The sequence below is a fragment of the Culex quinquefasciatus genome, chromosome 3, assembly GCF_015732765.1.
Source record: "Culex quinquefasciatus strain JHB chromosome 3, VPISU_Cqui_1.0_pri_paternal, whole genome shotgun sequence".
In the NCBI taxonomy this organism is placed as follows: Eukaryota; Metazoa; Arthropoda; class Insecta; order Diptera; family Culicidae; genus Culex; species Culex quinquefasciatus.
The window spans coordinates 174,607,785-174,624,789 of NC_051863.1; the positions used below are offsets into that span (position 1 = coordinate 174,607,785).

A 17,005-nucleotide genomic window follows, 5' to 3' on the forward strand; every position below is an offset into this window, starting at 1 on the left:
AAGTGTAACCAAATCGGTCGGAAAATTGCCCATAATTGACCAATCGAACGGACTTGTGTGTGCTCAGTGAATGTGCAAATGCGTCAAAATGGTCGAAATTTCCCGGGGAAGCACCGAAACAACAACAACAACACTTTGCCCGCACATAACCTCTAATTGTGGGTGAATTTTGGAACATCGCGGCGTTGTGGAAATGATCATTCAGCAGTCGGCGTCAAAGCGTGCCATGAGGTCGCCAAATTTTCACTTTCCTATCGCCGCGCCGGACTGCGGATGACCACCGGAGAGGCTTCTTCGATCGATCAGTTGGCGTATCGCAGGAGGCCGGGTTGCATCGGGAAAGTGCAGTGCGTGTCTTTGAAGGAAAAACGAATCGGATTTTCGCAGTGTAGGCCCTTAAAAGTGTGGTCACGCAAAAGTTTTCCAGTGCAAGTTTTTTTTTTCGGAAACGCATGTGTGTGTAACTAGTTCGCGTTATGAGTGTGTTACTAAGGGTGCCACGAATGGGAGGACGCGAAGGGGGAGAGGAATTTCAAAGAAAGTTTTGCACTCAAACGCGAAGGAGTTTAATAGCTACATAAAAAAAGAAGCAGGCTACTACGCTGCACGGTTTTAATGGGCTTTTTGCACCATAGACAGACGATAAACAAACGAAAGATCGTGGCAGGCTGGCTAAGTTTGAGCTAGAGCTGTGCTATCTGCAGCGAGCTCAATGTCATGATTAAAACCGGGTTTGAAAATTTGGCTTAATTTTTAAAGCTGCGATTGTTTGCCACAATTACTAATTGTTCAAGGAATAATTGTGTCCATATACCACTATAATAGACTTTCAAGAGATAAATTTGACCTTTGGAGTCAGCTGCAGTGGGCTATTTTATGGCTTTTTGAAAGATTAAAGTTCACTTGAAGACAAAATTCAACAATGCAATTTGTGATTATTAAAAATCTTGTTTGCATACAATGCTAAAGTAGTCCTTGGATTGATTATACTTGACTGAACAAATTTGACGTTCTGATAGAATTGTGTTCATCTTTGAAGCGTTGCTGAAATATTTAAACCTTAGATTATTCGATTTTAATGTTCTCAAAATGTGGAAAGTAACATTTTATATGTTTGAGTATTAAGACACTGAATCCTGATTAACAAGGACTATTGTAGCGTTTTGGAATGGGAAACAAAAACTTACTAAAATTAAAATTTATCTTTAAAAAAACTTGTTCAATTTTTAGACCAAAGTACGGTACAAAACGTAAAACGTTAAGGTGAAAATATATTCCTGAATTTGTAGATATTTTGCAAATTTTTTAAAGTAGCATTAGTGACGCATAAAGAATTTTTTAATTTTTTGCTTGAAAATCGGAAAAAGTAATCTTTCGGATATTTTAATCATTAGATTTTTTTTTTGTATTTTTTAATCCGGCCTTTTTGCATCATTAGTTTTTCCATATAATTTTCCATACAAATTTGGCAGCTGTCAATACAAAACTTAAATATATGAAAATTAAAAAATCTGTATCTTTTGAAGGATTTTTTTTATCGATTTGGTGTCTTCGGCAAAGTTGTAGGTATGGATAAGGGCTACACTAAAAAAAATGATACAAGGTAAAGAAAATTTTGGTGATTTTTAATTTGAATTTTTGTCACTAAAACTTTAGGCTGGTACAAATTTTATTTAAAGTCCCCCCAGGGGGGGCTCCGGCCAGAGCCGAGGGACAAAAGCTTTTAAAAATATTTGCATCGGCTTTATTAGCAAAAATACACTATTTTAATTTTTTATTTTCTGATATGTTTTAGGGGACATCAAATGCCATTTTTTTCAGAAATTTCCAGAACGGGCAAAACATCTTTGACCAAGTCGTCATTGTTATCCGAGCATTCGTTGGTGAAGGTTGTCTGAATCAACATGACTCGTCGCGTCCCGGCGCAAAACGCCGGCAATATTGCCCTACCTGCGGCTCAAGCAGGCAAAAAAGTGGGAATTTCCAAAAGGAAGGTTGAGGCCTCAACTGATGGCCAAAAACCGGGAATTTCCAAAAGGAAGGTGCTTTTGGAAGTGACATCGAACAGCAAAAAGACGAAAAAGAGCGACGGTACTGTACCGATGGATGAGGAGGAGGAGAACTCTTCATCGCACGAGGAGCAGCTTTTGAAGAACAACAAGTTTGCTGGACTGCCTGACGAGGACCAGGTAGCGGAAGCAAAGGAGAATGAAGTGAAACAGCGAAAGGAGAAACTGCCTCCTTTTTATGTGAGGCAATCAGCAGCAACGATCGACTTTCGTGCGGGGCTTGTTGAACTCATCAAGTCTGGGAAAGTCCTAGGCAACATTCGTCTGTGTCAGGACGGATTTAAGGTGCTGGTGCAATCCAGGCAGCACTATCAACTGGTCAAGGATTACTTGACCGAAAACGAGGCGGAGTACTTTACCCATGATGTCGTCATGGATAAGCCGTACAAAATCGTCGTCAGAGGTCTGTACGACATGCCAGTGGAGGAATTAGCTGCCGAGCTAAAAGTTTTGAAACTGGATGTGTTGGCCGTGCACAAAATGAGCCGACGCAACAAAGACATCAAGTACCGTGACCAGCTCTACCTGCTGCATTTGGCTAAGGGATCGACGACGCTTCCTGAGCTGAAGGCAATTCGAGCGGTTTTCAACATTATCGTGTCGTGGGAGCGATACCGACCAGTGCATCGTGACGTCACACAATGCTTCAACTGCCTGGGTTTCGGGCACGGAGGTAAGAACTGCCACCTGAAGCGTCGTTGCGCCAAATGTGGTACCGATGCGCACATCACATCCCAGTGCATCCAAGATTCGCTGGTGAAGTGCCTCAACTGCAACGGTGAGCACTCGTCAACCGACCGAAAGTGCCCCAAGAGAGCTGAGTTCGTGAAAATTCGGCAGCAAGCATCGACGAAGAATCAGCCTCAGCGTCGTAGAACTCCTCCAGCCCTGGTGGAGGAAAATTTTCCACCTCTTCAACCGCGACGCCAGGTCCCAAACTTGGCACCGTTGCCGTTGGATCCCAGGAAGAGAGCTGAGATGAATCATCCACGGCCGGGTTCCAGCCAGGAGCCGAGACCGCCACCACCGGGCTTCAGCCAGGAGCCAAGACCAACCCAAGAACCAGCAGTTGAGGAAAATGGTAATGATCTTTACACCTCAACCGAACTCCTCAATATTTTCAAACAGATGTCCGCTGCACTGCGTGGATGCAAAACCAAGACCCAGCAGATTGAAGTGCTGACCTCGTTCGTCATCCAGTATGGATCGTAGGTCCCTCAAGCTGCTGAATTGGAACGCTTGCTCCATTAGGAGGAAGAACTTAGAGCTGGTGGATTTTCTTCGCGAGAAGGAGATCGACGTAGCTGCCATCACGGAAACTCATCTGAAGCCCGGTGAAAAAGTTTATCTGCAAAACTACAAGATTGCGACGCAGCTCGACAGGACCACATCTGGAGGAGGAGGTGTGCTTGTCGCTGTTCATCGTGATCTCAAGCCACGCCGGCTGCCACACTTTAAGCTGGACATCATCGAGGCCGTTGGAGTGGAAATTCCCACTTCGGTTGGCCCAGTACTCTTCATTGCTGCATACTGCCCACGTCAGGTGAATGCCAGAGATGGTTCAGCAGCAAAACTGAAGGGCGATATCCAGAAGCTGACACGGCGGAGCGCAAAGTACATCATCGCTGGTGACCTCAACGCGAAGCATGAAGTTTGGGGCAACAGCAGGAGGAATCGGAACGGAGTGATTCTGCACAACGATCTGCAAAACGGATACTACAACGTTGTGAGTCCGGATCGTCCAACGAGGGTGGCTCGGTCTGGGAATCACTCAATCATCGATTTCTTCATTACCAATATGGCTGAGAACGTGGCTCATCCTGAGGTGTTTGAAGAGTTGAGTTCTGATCACTATCCGGTGGTTGTGGAGGTTGGAGCTTCCGTTACTCCGCAGCGGCAACCAACCCGGAAAGATTACCACAACGTTGACTGGCAGCAGTTTCAGCAAGTGGTAGACAGCAACATCGACTATGATCAACACCCGGAAACTTCTGCTGATATTGATCGTTCGCTGGAGGTGATCCAGCAGGCTATCAACCAAGCAGAGGCTGCCAACGTTCGGGAGGTTCCTGTTAATTTTAAGGTAACTGATATTGACGTAGATACTAAACACTTGATTAGACTTAGGAATGTTTATAGGAGACAATATCAACGGACTGGGGACTATGACAAAAGATTTCAGTTAACAATTTGAACAAAATCATACAAGACCGACTTGACAATATCAGAAATCAAGAATTTTCAAAACATGTAAGCCAGCTTGGGAATTATTCAAAACCATTTTGGAAACTTTCAAAAGTTCTTAAAAACAAACCAAAGCCTATTCCTCCTCTTATTGTTGAGGATTCTCCTTTGATTACATCCGAGGAAAAGGCAAATGCACTTGGGCTTCATTTTGTTAGTTCACATAATCTTGGCGCTTCCATGACCAGCCGTAAAGAAACATCAGTTGCCAATAGTATTTCAACAATCAATGACTCTACCTTTGAATTTCCTGCAGATTCCCATGTTTCTGGTGAGGAAGTCAAAGTTGCAGTTAAACAAATGAAAAATATGAAAGCTCCAGGCTTTGATAACATTTTAATCTGGTGTTGAAAAAACAGAGTGATCAGTTCTTTCAACATCTAGCCAATATTTTCAATAAATGTTTGCAACTTGGTTACTTCCCCACCAATTGGAAACTGGGCAAAGTCATACCAATTTTGAAGCCTCAAAAGATCCAACATCGCCAACAAGTTATCGTCCCATTAGTCTTTTGAGTAGTCTGTCCAAACTCTTTGAGAAGGTCATCTATTCAAGGCTTTTGGATTTTACCAACGATAATAATATAATTTTGAATGAGCAGTTTGGCTTCCGAAAGGGCATAATACTGCTCATCAGCTTACGAGAGTAACTAAAATCATCAAGCAGAACAAGCTTGAGTCTAAATCAACTGCTATGGCTTTGTTGGATGTTGAGAAGGCTTTTGACAATGTTTGGCATGATGGTTTGATACATAAACTGTATTTATACGGTTTTCCAATGTATCTTATCAAAATTATCCAGCACTATCTTTCGGAGAGATCGTTCAGGGTTTTTCTGAATGGGATTGCTTCTGGATTATTCAACATTGATGCTGGGGTTCCCCAAGGAAGTATTCTTGGCCCACTTCTGTACAATATTTTTACATCTGATTTGCCTACTCTTCCTGGTAATGGTGTGTTGTCACTTTTTGCTGATGACACTGCCGTTATTTATAAGGGTAAAATAACCAGATATTTAGTTGGCCGTCTTCAGAAGGGTCTTGACGTTCTTTCCGAATACTTTGGCGACTGGAAAATTCGCATAAATGCAGCCAAAACTCAAACCATCATTTTTCCACTTTCCAAATCGGCCCGATTTGTCCCAAAGGATGATGTTTTGATTAAAATGAATGATGTTTCAATACCCTGGTCAAAGGAAGTTGTATATTTAGGTCTCATACTTGACTCGAAACTATTGTTTCGACAGCATGTAGATAAAATATTGAACAAGTGCAGCATTCTCATCAGGTGTTTGTATCCTTTAATTAACAGAAAATCAAAGTTATCTTTGAAAAATAAGCTAGCAGTTTACAAACAAATAATTTACCCCGTTATTGAGTATGCAGTACCTGTTTGGGAGTGTTGCGCTAGAACTCATAAATTGAAGCTCCAGCGTGTCCAAAACAAGGTACTCAAAATGGTTTTGAATGTTCCTGGCTGGACTAGATCAAGTGAGGTTCATGAATTAGCAGAAGTAAAAATGTTGGATCAGAAGATTCAAGAAAAATGTTTGAAATTCAGGGAAAAATGTGCTATATCTGAATACCCCTTGATTCAAGGATTGGTTTAGTTTATGGTAAGATTAAGTTAGTTTTAGGTTAGGTTATGTTTTCTTAATTTTTTTTTTCTTCATTGTACCTAGTGTTACAAAAATGATAAATCATCTACTTTTAAAGTTATGAATATGAACAGTGTTTAAATCACGAAAAGCAAACTAAAGCTGAAGAGCCACAGCTGACCACTTATTATGTAAACCAAATGTAATTATTATAAGAAAGATTCAATAAAGTATATTTAATTCAAAAAAAAAAATCTTTGACCAAGTTATGATTTTTTGAATCAAAACTATTTTTTTTTCAACTTCATTTTTTGATGTAAAATCGAATTTGCAATCAAAAAGTACTTTAGTAAAATTTTGATAAAGTGCACCGTTTTCAAGTTATACACCCAGAACTGGGCATCGGCATACGAGAGGATAAAGAGCACGATTCGATAGTAAAATGGTACTGTGTGCGGACGGAGAGGATAAATCCCGAAATTACCGAGAGTACTTTACTCATGGTTCATTTTCCAAAAAAGTTCATCTATCAAAAAAAAGTACCGGTACCGAGGCTCGAACCCAAGACCTTCGGCATATTGAACCGTGCCTTTGCCGTATGGGCCACCATGGTTCGGTGACTAAGTGGCGGTCGTTTGTCCATATAAGCCACTCATAGGATGAACTGCTCCAATGAACGAATGAACACGCGAGAGGACTATACTCTCGCAATATAGCACTTTCCTCACGTTTCTTTTCATGAGGACTATCCCCTCGTTCTTTAACTTTGGGTGTAGCCATTTTATGGTAACTTTTTTCAAAATAGTTGCAGTAATTCATTTTTTTTAATCAGTGCCCATGTTTACCCACTTTTGAAAAAAAAATTGAAATGCTGACAAAATTCTCTATATTTTGCTTTTTTGGACTTTGTTTATACGACCCTTAGTTGCTGAGATATTGCCATACAAAGGTTTAAAAACAGGAAAATTAATGTATTCAAAGTCTAACCCTAACAACACGCCGTTTTGTAACGTTGATATCTCAGCAACTAATGGTCCGATTTACAAAATTAAAATATGAAACATTCGTGAAATTTTTCGATCATTTCGAAAACAATATTTTCAAAATTTTCAAATCAAGACTAACATTTCAAAAGGGTCAAACATTACAAATTACACCCTTTGAGATGTTAGTCTTGATTTGAAAAAATATTTTCAGAAATTTATTGATATATTCTCGATTGTTTATCATTCATTTTAAAAAAATTAAAGATTTGACGAATACAAAAATTTCAGCAAAAAAAAATCAACAAAGCCCAAAATTTTCAAAAATTTAAAAGATTTTTAAATCAACTTAAAAATACCAAAAGTGTAAACGCAGGGAGACGCATTTTAAATTGATTTCAGCTGATTGTACTTTAATTTCCATTTAAATTTTGAAGTTGTTTGAATTTTTTTTGCCCACTGATTTTTTGGACCAAAATTTCAAGCCTTATTTGCATTTTTTTGTGTTATCAAAAAGTATCACAAAATGCTGTCATGCCACGATCAGTGCTGAAAATGTCAGGGGTCATGAGGTGAAAATCAGCAACGCTGACACAAATTTTTCATCTCCATTCAGCAAATCACAAAACCTTGACATAAACAAACCCGACTCAGTCGTGAGTGCCCTAGCTCACTGAGTAGCTGCACAGTAGTCGACCAACGCTCATTTGACGTTGCACGCACACTTATAAAGAAACAAGTTATTACACAAAAAGTTTGTATTTATGCGTGGAAATGTAATTTTGATTAAAAGTTTTGGTTGTTTTAAGTGTTTTTCACAGTCTAGAACCATTCAATTGTTTAAAAATAGTCAAAATAGTGTTTAGAGAGGATTTTACGAGTCAATCATATTACACGACTTGAGTGAGATTAGCTCATTTTTTCATGTCCCTCATTCTCCAGCAGCCGACCGGCACGAGTCAGGCGGCAGTGGTTGAACAGAAACAGTAGGCATACAGTCACAAGCTAGCAGCGAACTGAATTTTTGGTTTGCTTCTTGTGTACGCTGGGTAGAAAACTTTTTGCAGGCCTGGCCACGATCAAAAAATTCGAAATGAATATCAATAAATTCATGAAAATATTGAAAATATTCTCAAAGTGTTGCGTTGCGTCTAGCCTTATAATTTGTTTAAAATAAAAAAAAAACAATAATATTGAATAAATCTTCAATAGTTTTTTTATTGCATTAATTATATTTTGCCTCCCATTTTCGGGAAAATTTGCAAGACGAGGACAACATATGAAGTAATCTTTGCATTGGTGTTATAATGGGAAAGTTGCTATATTAAAATTAAAGGTTAGCTTTGAAAACTTTTAATGTTTGGTTCATTTGACATTGAAATTCCTCTCCCCAAAAGCAGTCTTAACTTTTAAGTGAGTTTTAGCAAGAAAAATAAAAAAAAATACCACATGAAGCGATTTAAAGTGCTACCCATTAAAACCATCACCACACCGGCTTGTTCTACAACGACTCTCGCCACCATGTGACACTAAACGCCCTCCCAAAAAAATCAAGAAACCATGAAATTCGGCAACTACAACCTGACCGCGCCGGAACCCGCGACCACCCGCCATCGGCATCTCTTTCTTTTCCGCATCAGAAAAGTGAAGAGCACTGCGCATTACATCGTCGGTCGCGTCCACCGGAAGATCGGCACCGTCAAGCGGAAGATGCGACAGCCGGAGCAGCAACCCGTCGCGGTTCCGGTTGCTGTGTGTGAGGAGGAAATTCCTCCGGCGCTTCCCCTGCGGAACCAGCACCATCCGGGAACGGCGATTGCGATGGGACGGTCCGAGTCGCCGCTGTCCTACCGGGCTTCCCTGTTTGGGGCTGGAAGCGATCGGAACCGGTCGTCGATCGCCAGTCGGACCAAGTTTTCGCCGCAGGACTTTCCGGCGACGTGGCTTGAGGGTGGGAACGAGATGCCGTGCTTCGGGTTGGGCCATCAGGACGAGAGCTTTCAGGTGTTTAGCAATAAGGCGCACCTATTTCATAAGAACAAGACGATATCGGGGAGGAGGCCGCTGTTTGTGAAGAACTTCCAGCCGTTCAACTCGCTGCAGAGGGAACCGTCCCTGGCGAAGAGTGGGGCCACGTTTGGGAGCTGTCCGGAGATAAACTCGGGGACGTTGAAGTCGCAGCTGTCGCAAAAGTCGAAGAATTCGCAGAATTCTAAGCGGAGCTACCGATCGAATAGATCTTCGTGGAGGTTCAAGAGTAAGATTGTTCAGCTGCTCGAGAAGAATAATGACGAGAAGACGGAAATGGAGATTCTTCAGGACTATCTGGATACCATGTCGTACACGGACATCATCAAGGACAAGGACTTTAAGAACTATCTCATCAAGAAGAACTATAAAGACATAATGGAGTACATCTACAGCTCGGAGTCGGAGTTTGGTGCTTCGGAAGTCCACTCGAGTCCGCCTTCGGTTCTGGTTTCTAACAATGATTGCGACTCGGTCAAGAAGGAGAAGCTGGCAGCGGAGATACCCCGGAAGTACTACTCCTTCACGAATCCCCAAGTGTTCTGCAAAAGAGATCAAAACTTTGAGCGATACTACCAAAAGTACGGCACTGTACCGCCAAAGGTCTTTGGGTATTCCTCACTACCAACGCAGTACTACTCGCAAACCCCACCAATCAACGACGTGTCCCAGAAGGAGGACATCCCATGTTACGTAACTCTCCCCAAGAAGACGTCACGCTGCAAGAGAACCTACCAACAGGTCAGGGAGTTCTGCGAAAAGTCCCTCCTAAAATACACCAGTTCAAAACCAACCAACGAAACCCTAAAGCTTCAAAAACCCTCCAAAGAGTTCTCCGAAAAGGCCTACTCCCGGGTCATCACGGACTTTGTCCGCAAGCGTGGCTTCGACACCGTCGAATCGTACATCCAGTACTACTACGGGGACTTCCTCAACCGGAAACCCTTCCGCCCACAAACCAAACAAACCCAGTTCAACTCCCTCCCGCCTCCTCCCTACTCCAGCGGCGAGTTCCACGAGGACCAACTCCGCTCGCTAGACTCCAAACCCACCCCAAGCTCCACCCCGGCAGCAGCCGCCAACGACTCCGGCATCGAGTGCAGCTCCAACTTCACCAGCCTCATCTACTCCGACTCGTTCAAAAACTTCGACTACGTCAACCTGACCACGATGAGCCGCAAACACCGCCGACCACAATCCTCCTCAGCCTGCTGCAACCTGAACGAAAAACCGCGCATCTTCCGGCCCGTGGACAGCGACGACGAGGACGAGGACGAGAACCGGTTCACGTCGCACGTCCTGCTCGACGGCCTGATCGCCACCAGCGACCAAACTAATCTGCCCTATATCTTCGACGATATCGGGATCTATGAGAGTATCAAGTCGACCCAGAAGGAGCGCTTCCGGGCGGAGGTTCGCTCCCGCAAGGACAGCTTTGTCATCGAGAAGCAGCAGCAGCAGCAGCAGGGGTCACCGCCAACGCCGGCGAAGACGCTGCCGACGAGGTTCGTGAACGGCAGGAAGCTGCTGAATGAGAGGGCAGTGACGGCGCCGACCGAGTGCTGCGGCACTCCTTCAAACGGTCCCCAGGAGGGTGTGAGTATTGTGGTCACTTTTGATTTTTTGGGAGGACATGAAAAAATGCGATAATTTATGCAAATGGTTTGCGTTTGCTCTCTATCACTTTAAAACGAGTCTCTTTGGTTGTGGTATCAGAACTAGTTTCTGATCGCGATCATCGTCTATAGCTGAACTTGTTTTACCACTTTCTTCTTATCAACAGTGTCTGTCAGGCCGTTCTTGAGCTATTATTATGTCTATTTTACTTTCATTTCGTATGTAGTAGTTATCACGGTGTATTTTTATTATTTGGAGAACATTAAGATGAAACAAATCTTCAAGTTTGATATTTGGCGCCATGAAAGGATTCCCGAATTTTGCGGGGTATACCGAATTATTTCGTCGGGGGTCTAGGCCTAGAGCAAATTTTCTTGAAGATTTTTTTTCGATTCTTCAGAAAAGTCGCTGACTCTCAATTATATATTTGACTTCCAATACAAAGTTTCCATACCAAATTTACCAGATTTCTAGCTTTCTTTGAAATTAATCCAAAACCACTGACCATTGAACCAAGACGACCGATTACAAATCTTTTTTTTTTGTACAATTTGTCTTGAAAATACAGCAACATCTTGCACGTATACAAATTTGAGCATTAAACAATCCATACATGATTTTTTTCATTAAAAAGCTGTTCATTACCTTTTAGGTTCCCAAAATAGTAGTTTATGCAACATGTTGCAAAACTTGATTTTTTAGCACGAGTCGTACATTTATCTAACGAGGTTTACCGAGTTGAATAAATACGACGAATGCTAAAAAAATCATGTTTTGCCGCAAGTTCCATAAAACATTTTTCGCAATTCCAAAAAACACCATTTGAATGGAATTTTAATTCCATTGTCTGTTTAGTCAATTCACTGATAATTATAAATATTGAAAAGTAGAACTTTTCAGCACTTGTAGCAAAAAAAAATCACTTTTCGAAACTTTTATTTTTAGTAGAGAAAAGTAGGCCTCTTCGTTATGCGAGAATGACAGGAAAAGTAGTAAGTTTCACAATGGAATTGCAAAAATGTTTTTCAATCCTCTGTCATATTACATCACTACATTTTGAAACATTGCACAGTGGGCGAAATGGAACCCATAATCGGACTTAATTGAACGCGGCTGGTTCCCTGGTTTGAAAAATAGTGTTTTTTATGTAAAAAAAATCCAGGGAATTGATTGGTGATGGTTTAATCCACCGCACGAACCGGCAAAGGGTCCATTTTGCCCAAAATCCCCATTTTTCTATTTTTTTTCTTGGAAATCGGTCTGTATTTAGAGCGGAGGCTTTAGTGGCCATCCAAAATGTACTTAACTTATGTGAAAATGTCCCAGGAATCCAGAAAAAATAACCACATGCACCGCAAAAATCATCTAGGGTCCATTTAACCCCGTTTCCGCTATAAAAGCAATTTTGGCCGTTTTCGAATGTTAGGTCAGATTAAAAAAATCTGTAAATATTTTTATCGTAAAGATCAGACAATTTTACATAAGAATGACGATTTGCACTTGATAGTTTGACACATTTATGTTAATAAAAAAATGTTTATTTAGGCAGATTATTCTGCGTTTGGCCCAAAACTAATTCTTCAATCTTTTTATTTAGTTTAATTTCTAAATGTGTCAAACTATCAAGTGCAAAATGTCGTTTTATGTAAAATTGTCTGATCTTTACGATAAAAATATATTCAGATTTTTTTAATCTGACCTAACTTTTCAAAACGGCCAAAAATGCTTTTATAGCGGAATCGGGGTTAAATGGACCCTAGATGATTTTTGCGGTGTATGTGGTTACTTTTACTGCATTCCTGGGCCTTTATTACATAAATTAAGTTAAATGCATTTTGGATGGCCGCATAAAGCCTCCGCTCTTGACACAGACCGTTTTTTCAAGATTTTTTTTTAGAAAATTGAGGAATTGGGGCAAAATGGACCCCCTTTCGTGCGGTGGATGAAACCATCATCAATTGATTCCCCGGATTTTTTACATAAGAAACACTATTTTTCAAACCAGGGAACCAGCCGCGTTCAATTAAGTCCGATTTTGGGTTCCATTTTGCCCACTGTGAGTTGTAGTGTATAGATTTCAAAACAAATTTCCAAAAAAAAGTATAAGTTTTGGTTCAATATAGGCATAGATATGCCCAACTTCGTAAAATAAAAAGTGACTTTCTCCAAAAATTTCTGAATGTGATTCCCTTTCCCAGATAATTTGTTGATAATAATATTTACAGAAAATGAAAAAATCAAACTATGACGAAATGCATGAAAATAATCATTAAATCCCAGTTACTTGTAAAAGGTTGTAGGTATAATGAAAATAATTTGCTACCATAGAAAAGAAAAAAAAACACATTTTTTTTTATTTGTTTCAAGTTTCTACTCCGATAATGAATTTGTCATTTTCGGACATTTCTATGAATATTAAGTCTCTGAAAGGTATCATTCACGATCGGCCATTTGGCGGCCATTTTTGTTTTCGAAAAAAAACATTTATATCTTGAATCCTTTGGACGCCTTGCGCTGAGGAATCTTGCAATAGAAAAAAAAATGTCTTCGAAAAACCATTCAAAAAAAACAGTTATACGGAAACATTTGTAATTAACATTTTAAACTAAAAGTTGATTCCTCAAAATGATTTTTGCCAGATTAAATCAATTCTTGGTTTTAAAATTATGATTTTCTGGATTTTTTTTTTTCAAATATCGGAAATTAGAATAATTAAAATGTATTAGATTTTAAAGAATTTATCGCATTTTTTATAGCGTATGAGCACCCCTGAAAAACTCCCGGAAAGCTAATTCTCCTCTTGATAATCTCATGAACTTCAATTTCTGCTTATTTAAAAAATATGATTTTATTTTTTTTATTTGAACTCCAGAATATGTTTACCCAAAATATAACATTTTCTAAGCAGGACGAGCTAAAAATAGAACGGATTTGGAGAATGGCAAGGAGATTTTTTTTAACTGTGGTTTTTGCTAAAATAATGGTAAAGATCGCTGTTTTCTAATTTCTAATTTGAAATAATTTGAGTAATAAATAACTATCCACGTGGTTTATGAATTGTTTAATTTGCTAAACATTAGAAAGAAACTTGCTTGGTTAATCCCTACTCAGAAGGAAATCCTCCTTTTTTGTATACTGAACTACTTAAAACTAGATTTTAATTCAAAACGCTTTTCAAACGCTGTAATCGAACGTCGAAGGCGTTCCCATATCAGCCTTGCTGATTTTTAAACAAGCTTGCTTTGATTAATGAAATATGTCATCAAAGTTGACAGTACAAAACAGCATCGCAAACTGTCGTTAAATTAAGTCCGATATCCGAGTTGGCTAATTTCTATCAGTCACTTTCGATCTAAATCACCATAAATGTCAGATTGGAATCTTCTCGATTATTCAATACTTTGCGCCCCAAAACCGGAAGACCGTTACCAAATCCACCACCAAAATCGGGGAAATACCTTTTTATTATACAATCTTGCCCCCGAGCCGGCATCGGCACCAAATCGGGAAACCGTGAAGGCCATATAAAATTACTGACACCCGGCCAGACCAATCAAAAGCACATAAACCACACCGGCGGCTGCGGCGACGACTTCCACCTCATTTGCGGTGTTTCGTTGACAAGCCTGCTGAATGCGAGCAAAGCAGACTAGAACTGCTTGCTTTGATTAATTAAATTAATGTATGCAATAAAAATGAACCGTTTTGGCTGAGCTCAATCAGGTAAATCACACCACCACCGAGCGCGCAGACTACTTGGATGATGAACTGATACCATATGACTGAATCAAGTGACCACCGCAGGCTACTACGTTTGGTCAGCGCCAGTTGCATAACGGCGCCAATCAGTTCCAGATTTCGTTTCTTGTTCCACGTTACAGCACACGTGTCCAGCAGTAGTTTTACACGTGTCGCGCTCCTTTCCCAAGCCAAGCTAAAAATCACTTTAAAAAATCAAAATGACTGTCAAACAAACCCTGCTGACAGCTGCATGTTACCCCGAAAATGAGGAAGAACCGGTTCCACGAACAAGAAAAGTCACCCAATCCCACGGCACACAAGAAGTTTTTAAAAAAATGGGTTTTTGGGTCCACTTAAGGTCAAGCAATGCTCAGGTGCGCTGGGCGTAACACTTAACCACTTTCAGGTTTTTTTTATGAATCGGTCACAAAGTCATCAAGTCTTTTGATAAAGTGCAGCGGAATAAACGCGATGCCGCGGCAGTCGTGAAACGTGATGGACGTCTGAATGACCGCACCGTGCTAAGATGACGGCAACCCTTTGAGATTGCTGACTGACGGCTTGTGCACAGAATGATTGGGATGGGTTTAGGCCTTAAAATTCATAATGGATCACGTAATGGTGTTTGGAGCGGAATGGCGATTTAAACGTTGGATTACAACGAGTTTGATGTCATTTTCTTTTGTTTTTGCTAAGCCGTTGCAAAAATACAAAAATAAAAAAAAACAATACAAAAATATTAAAACAAAGAAATAAAATATACAAAAATAAATACAACAAAAAATAATACTAAAATACTAAAATACTAAAATACTAAAATACTAAAATACTAAAATACTAAAATACTAAAATACTAAAATACTAAAATACTAAAATACTAAAATACTAAAATACTAAAATACTAAAATACTAAAATACTAAAATACTAAAATACTAAAATACTAAAATACTAAAATACTAAAATACTAAAATACTAAAATACTAAAATACTAAAACACTAAAATACTAAAATACTAAAATACTAAAATTCTAAAATACTAAAACACTAAAATACTAAAATACTAAAATACTAAAATACTAAAATACTAAAATACTAAAATACTAAAATACTAAAATACTAAAATACTAAAATACTAAAATACTAAAATACTAAAATACTAAAATACTAAAATACTAAAATACTAAAATACTAAAATACTAAAATACTAAAATACTAAAATACTAAAATACTAAAATACTAAAATACTAAAATACTAAAATACTAAAATACTAAAATACTAAAATACTAAAATACTAAAATACTAAAATACTAAAATACTAAAATACTAAAATACTAAAATACTAAAATACTTCTAAAATAAATTTTGCCGATCATCCGAAGACCTTGGCAAAATTTTACTTCAGATAATTGAATCACATTTTTTTCGAAATTTCATTTTTGAGTCTCGAGCTAAGGTATGACGCCTGAACTACTAAAGTGATTTAGAATTTTTAAATCCACGATGGTGGCCAAAATGGCGGTGATGAAAAATTGAAAAAATGCATTTTTTTTAATTTAGGCTGTTGCAAATATTTTTTTGATGTTTATGTCCCTCGAATCTGACCAAAGTCGGGGGGGAGGGGGACGAAAAAATAAAAAAGTATATTTATTGAAATTTCGAGCCAACATTTTAATGAAAAAACGTGTTTTAAAATGTATTATACACCTGCCCAGTTGTTTTGCCATCATTAGTTTCCAAAATATCTGAGTATTGACAAAAAAAATTTTTTTGCCAAAAATAAAATTTTTGCGGTGCCTGGACATTGGGATTACATAAAAATTCAAAACATTTTTAAACAAGTCCAAACATGCTTAATATGATTATCAATGCAGAAAAATGCATTTTAGATTGTTTTCAGTTGATTAGGCTTCTATTTTCATGGAAATTTTGAAGTTTTTTGGAAATTTTTTTTTGCCCCCTGATTTTTCAGACCAATTTTGAAGGAAGGACCTAGCAACGACCTAGACAGGCAATCAATCATCCAAATTTGACTAAAATCGGGCGCAGAACTCGAATTTGATGTTAAAAGCAAGACAATAAAAAATACGAAAAAAATGTTTTGCTCATGATTCGATTATCCGAAGTCCCATACAAACCCTCGGATAATTGAAATTCCGGATAATCGAAACTTTAGATAATCGAGTCTTAACTGTAATATACTAAAATACTAAAATACTTTACACAAAAATACAAAACAACAAAATACAAAAAAACAAACAGCAAAAAATAAGCAAAAAAAAACTTAAAAAAACACAAAAATATATATTTTCATTAGCTCAGGATAAATTAATGAAATTTTGAGCATTCGGTTTGCTTTGACCCAACACCAAAATGACGCAAATTATTCGACTAGGAACTCGTTTTGTGTTTCCATTTGAACGCAAAACAAAAACAACTAAAACAAACATCAACAAGAGTTGTACAAAATGACGGAAACTGTAACAAACGGTGAGCTCAAAATAGATCAAACAAACTGTTCGGGGCAAATGTTTGCGGAAGGAAAAAAACTGCGAAAAACAAAGCAACCAACAACAAACCGCAATTATCACAAGTGAAGCCGCGTCAGCTTACTGTGATTATGATTTCTGCTCGATTGCTTTGATTGAAAATAGAAAGATGAAAAATGATGATAAATCATAGCTTGCTTAGCTTTTTTTGCGATTTTATCTTGATCTTGACGAACGTC

The 17,005-nt window shown here is 38.8% G+C and overlaps 1 protein-coding gene across 5 annotated transcripts in view; it reads left to right on the forward strand.

Annotated features, from left to right (window-relative positions):
- The window catches only part of LOC6047867 (guanine nucleotide exchange factor DBS), a 216,319-nt gene that overhangs the window by 175,970 nt on the left and 23,344 nt on the right, over positions 1–17,005 (forward strand). The window lies entirely within an intron of this gene.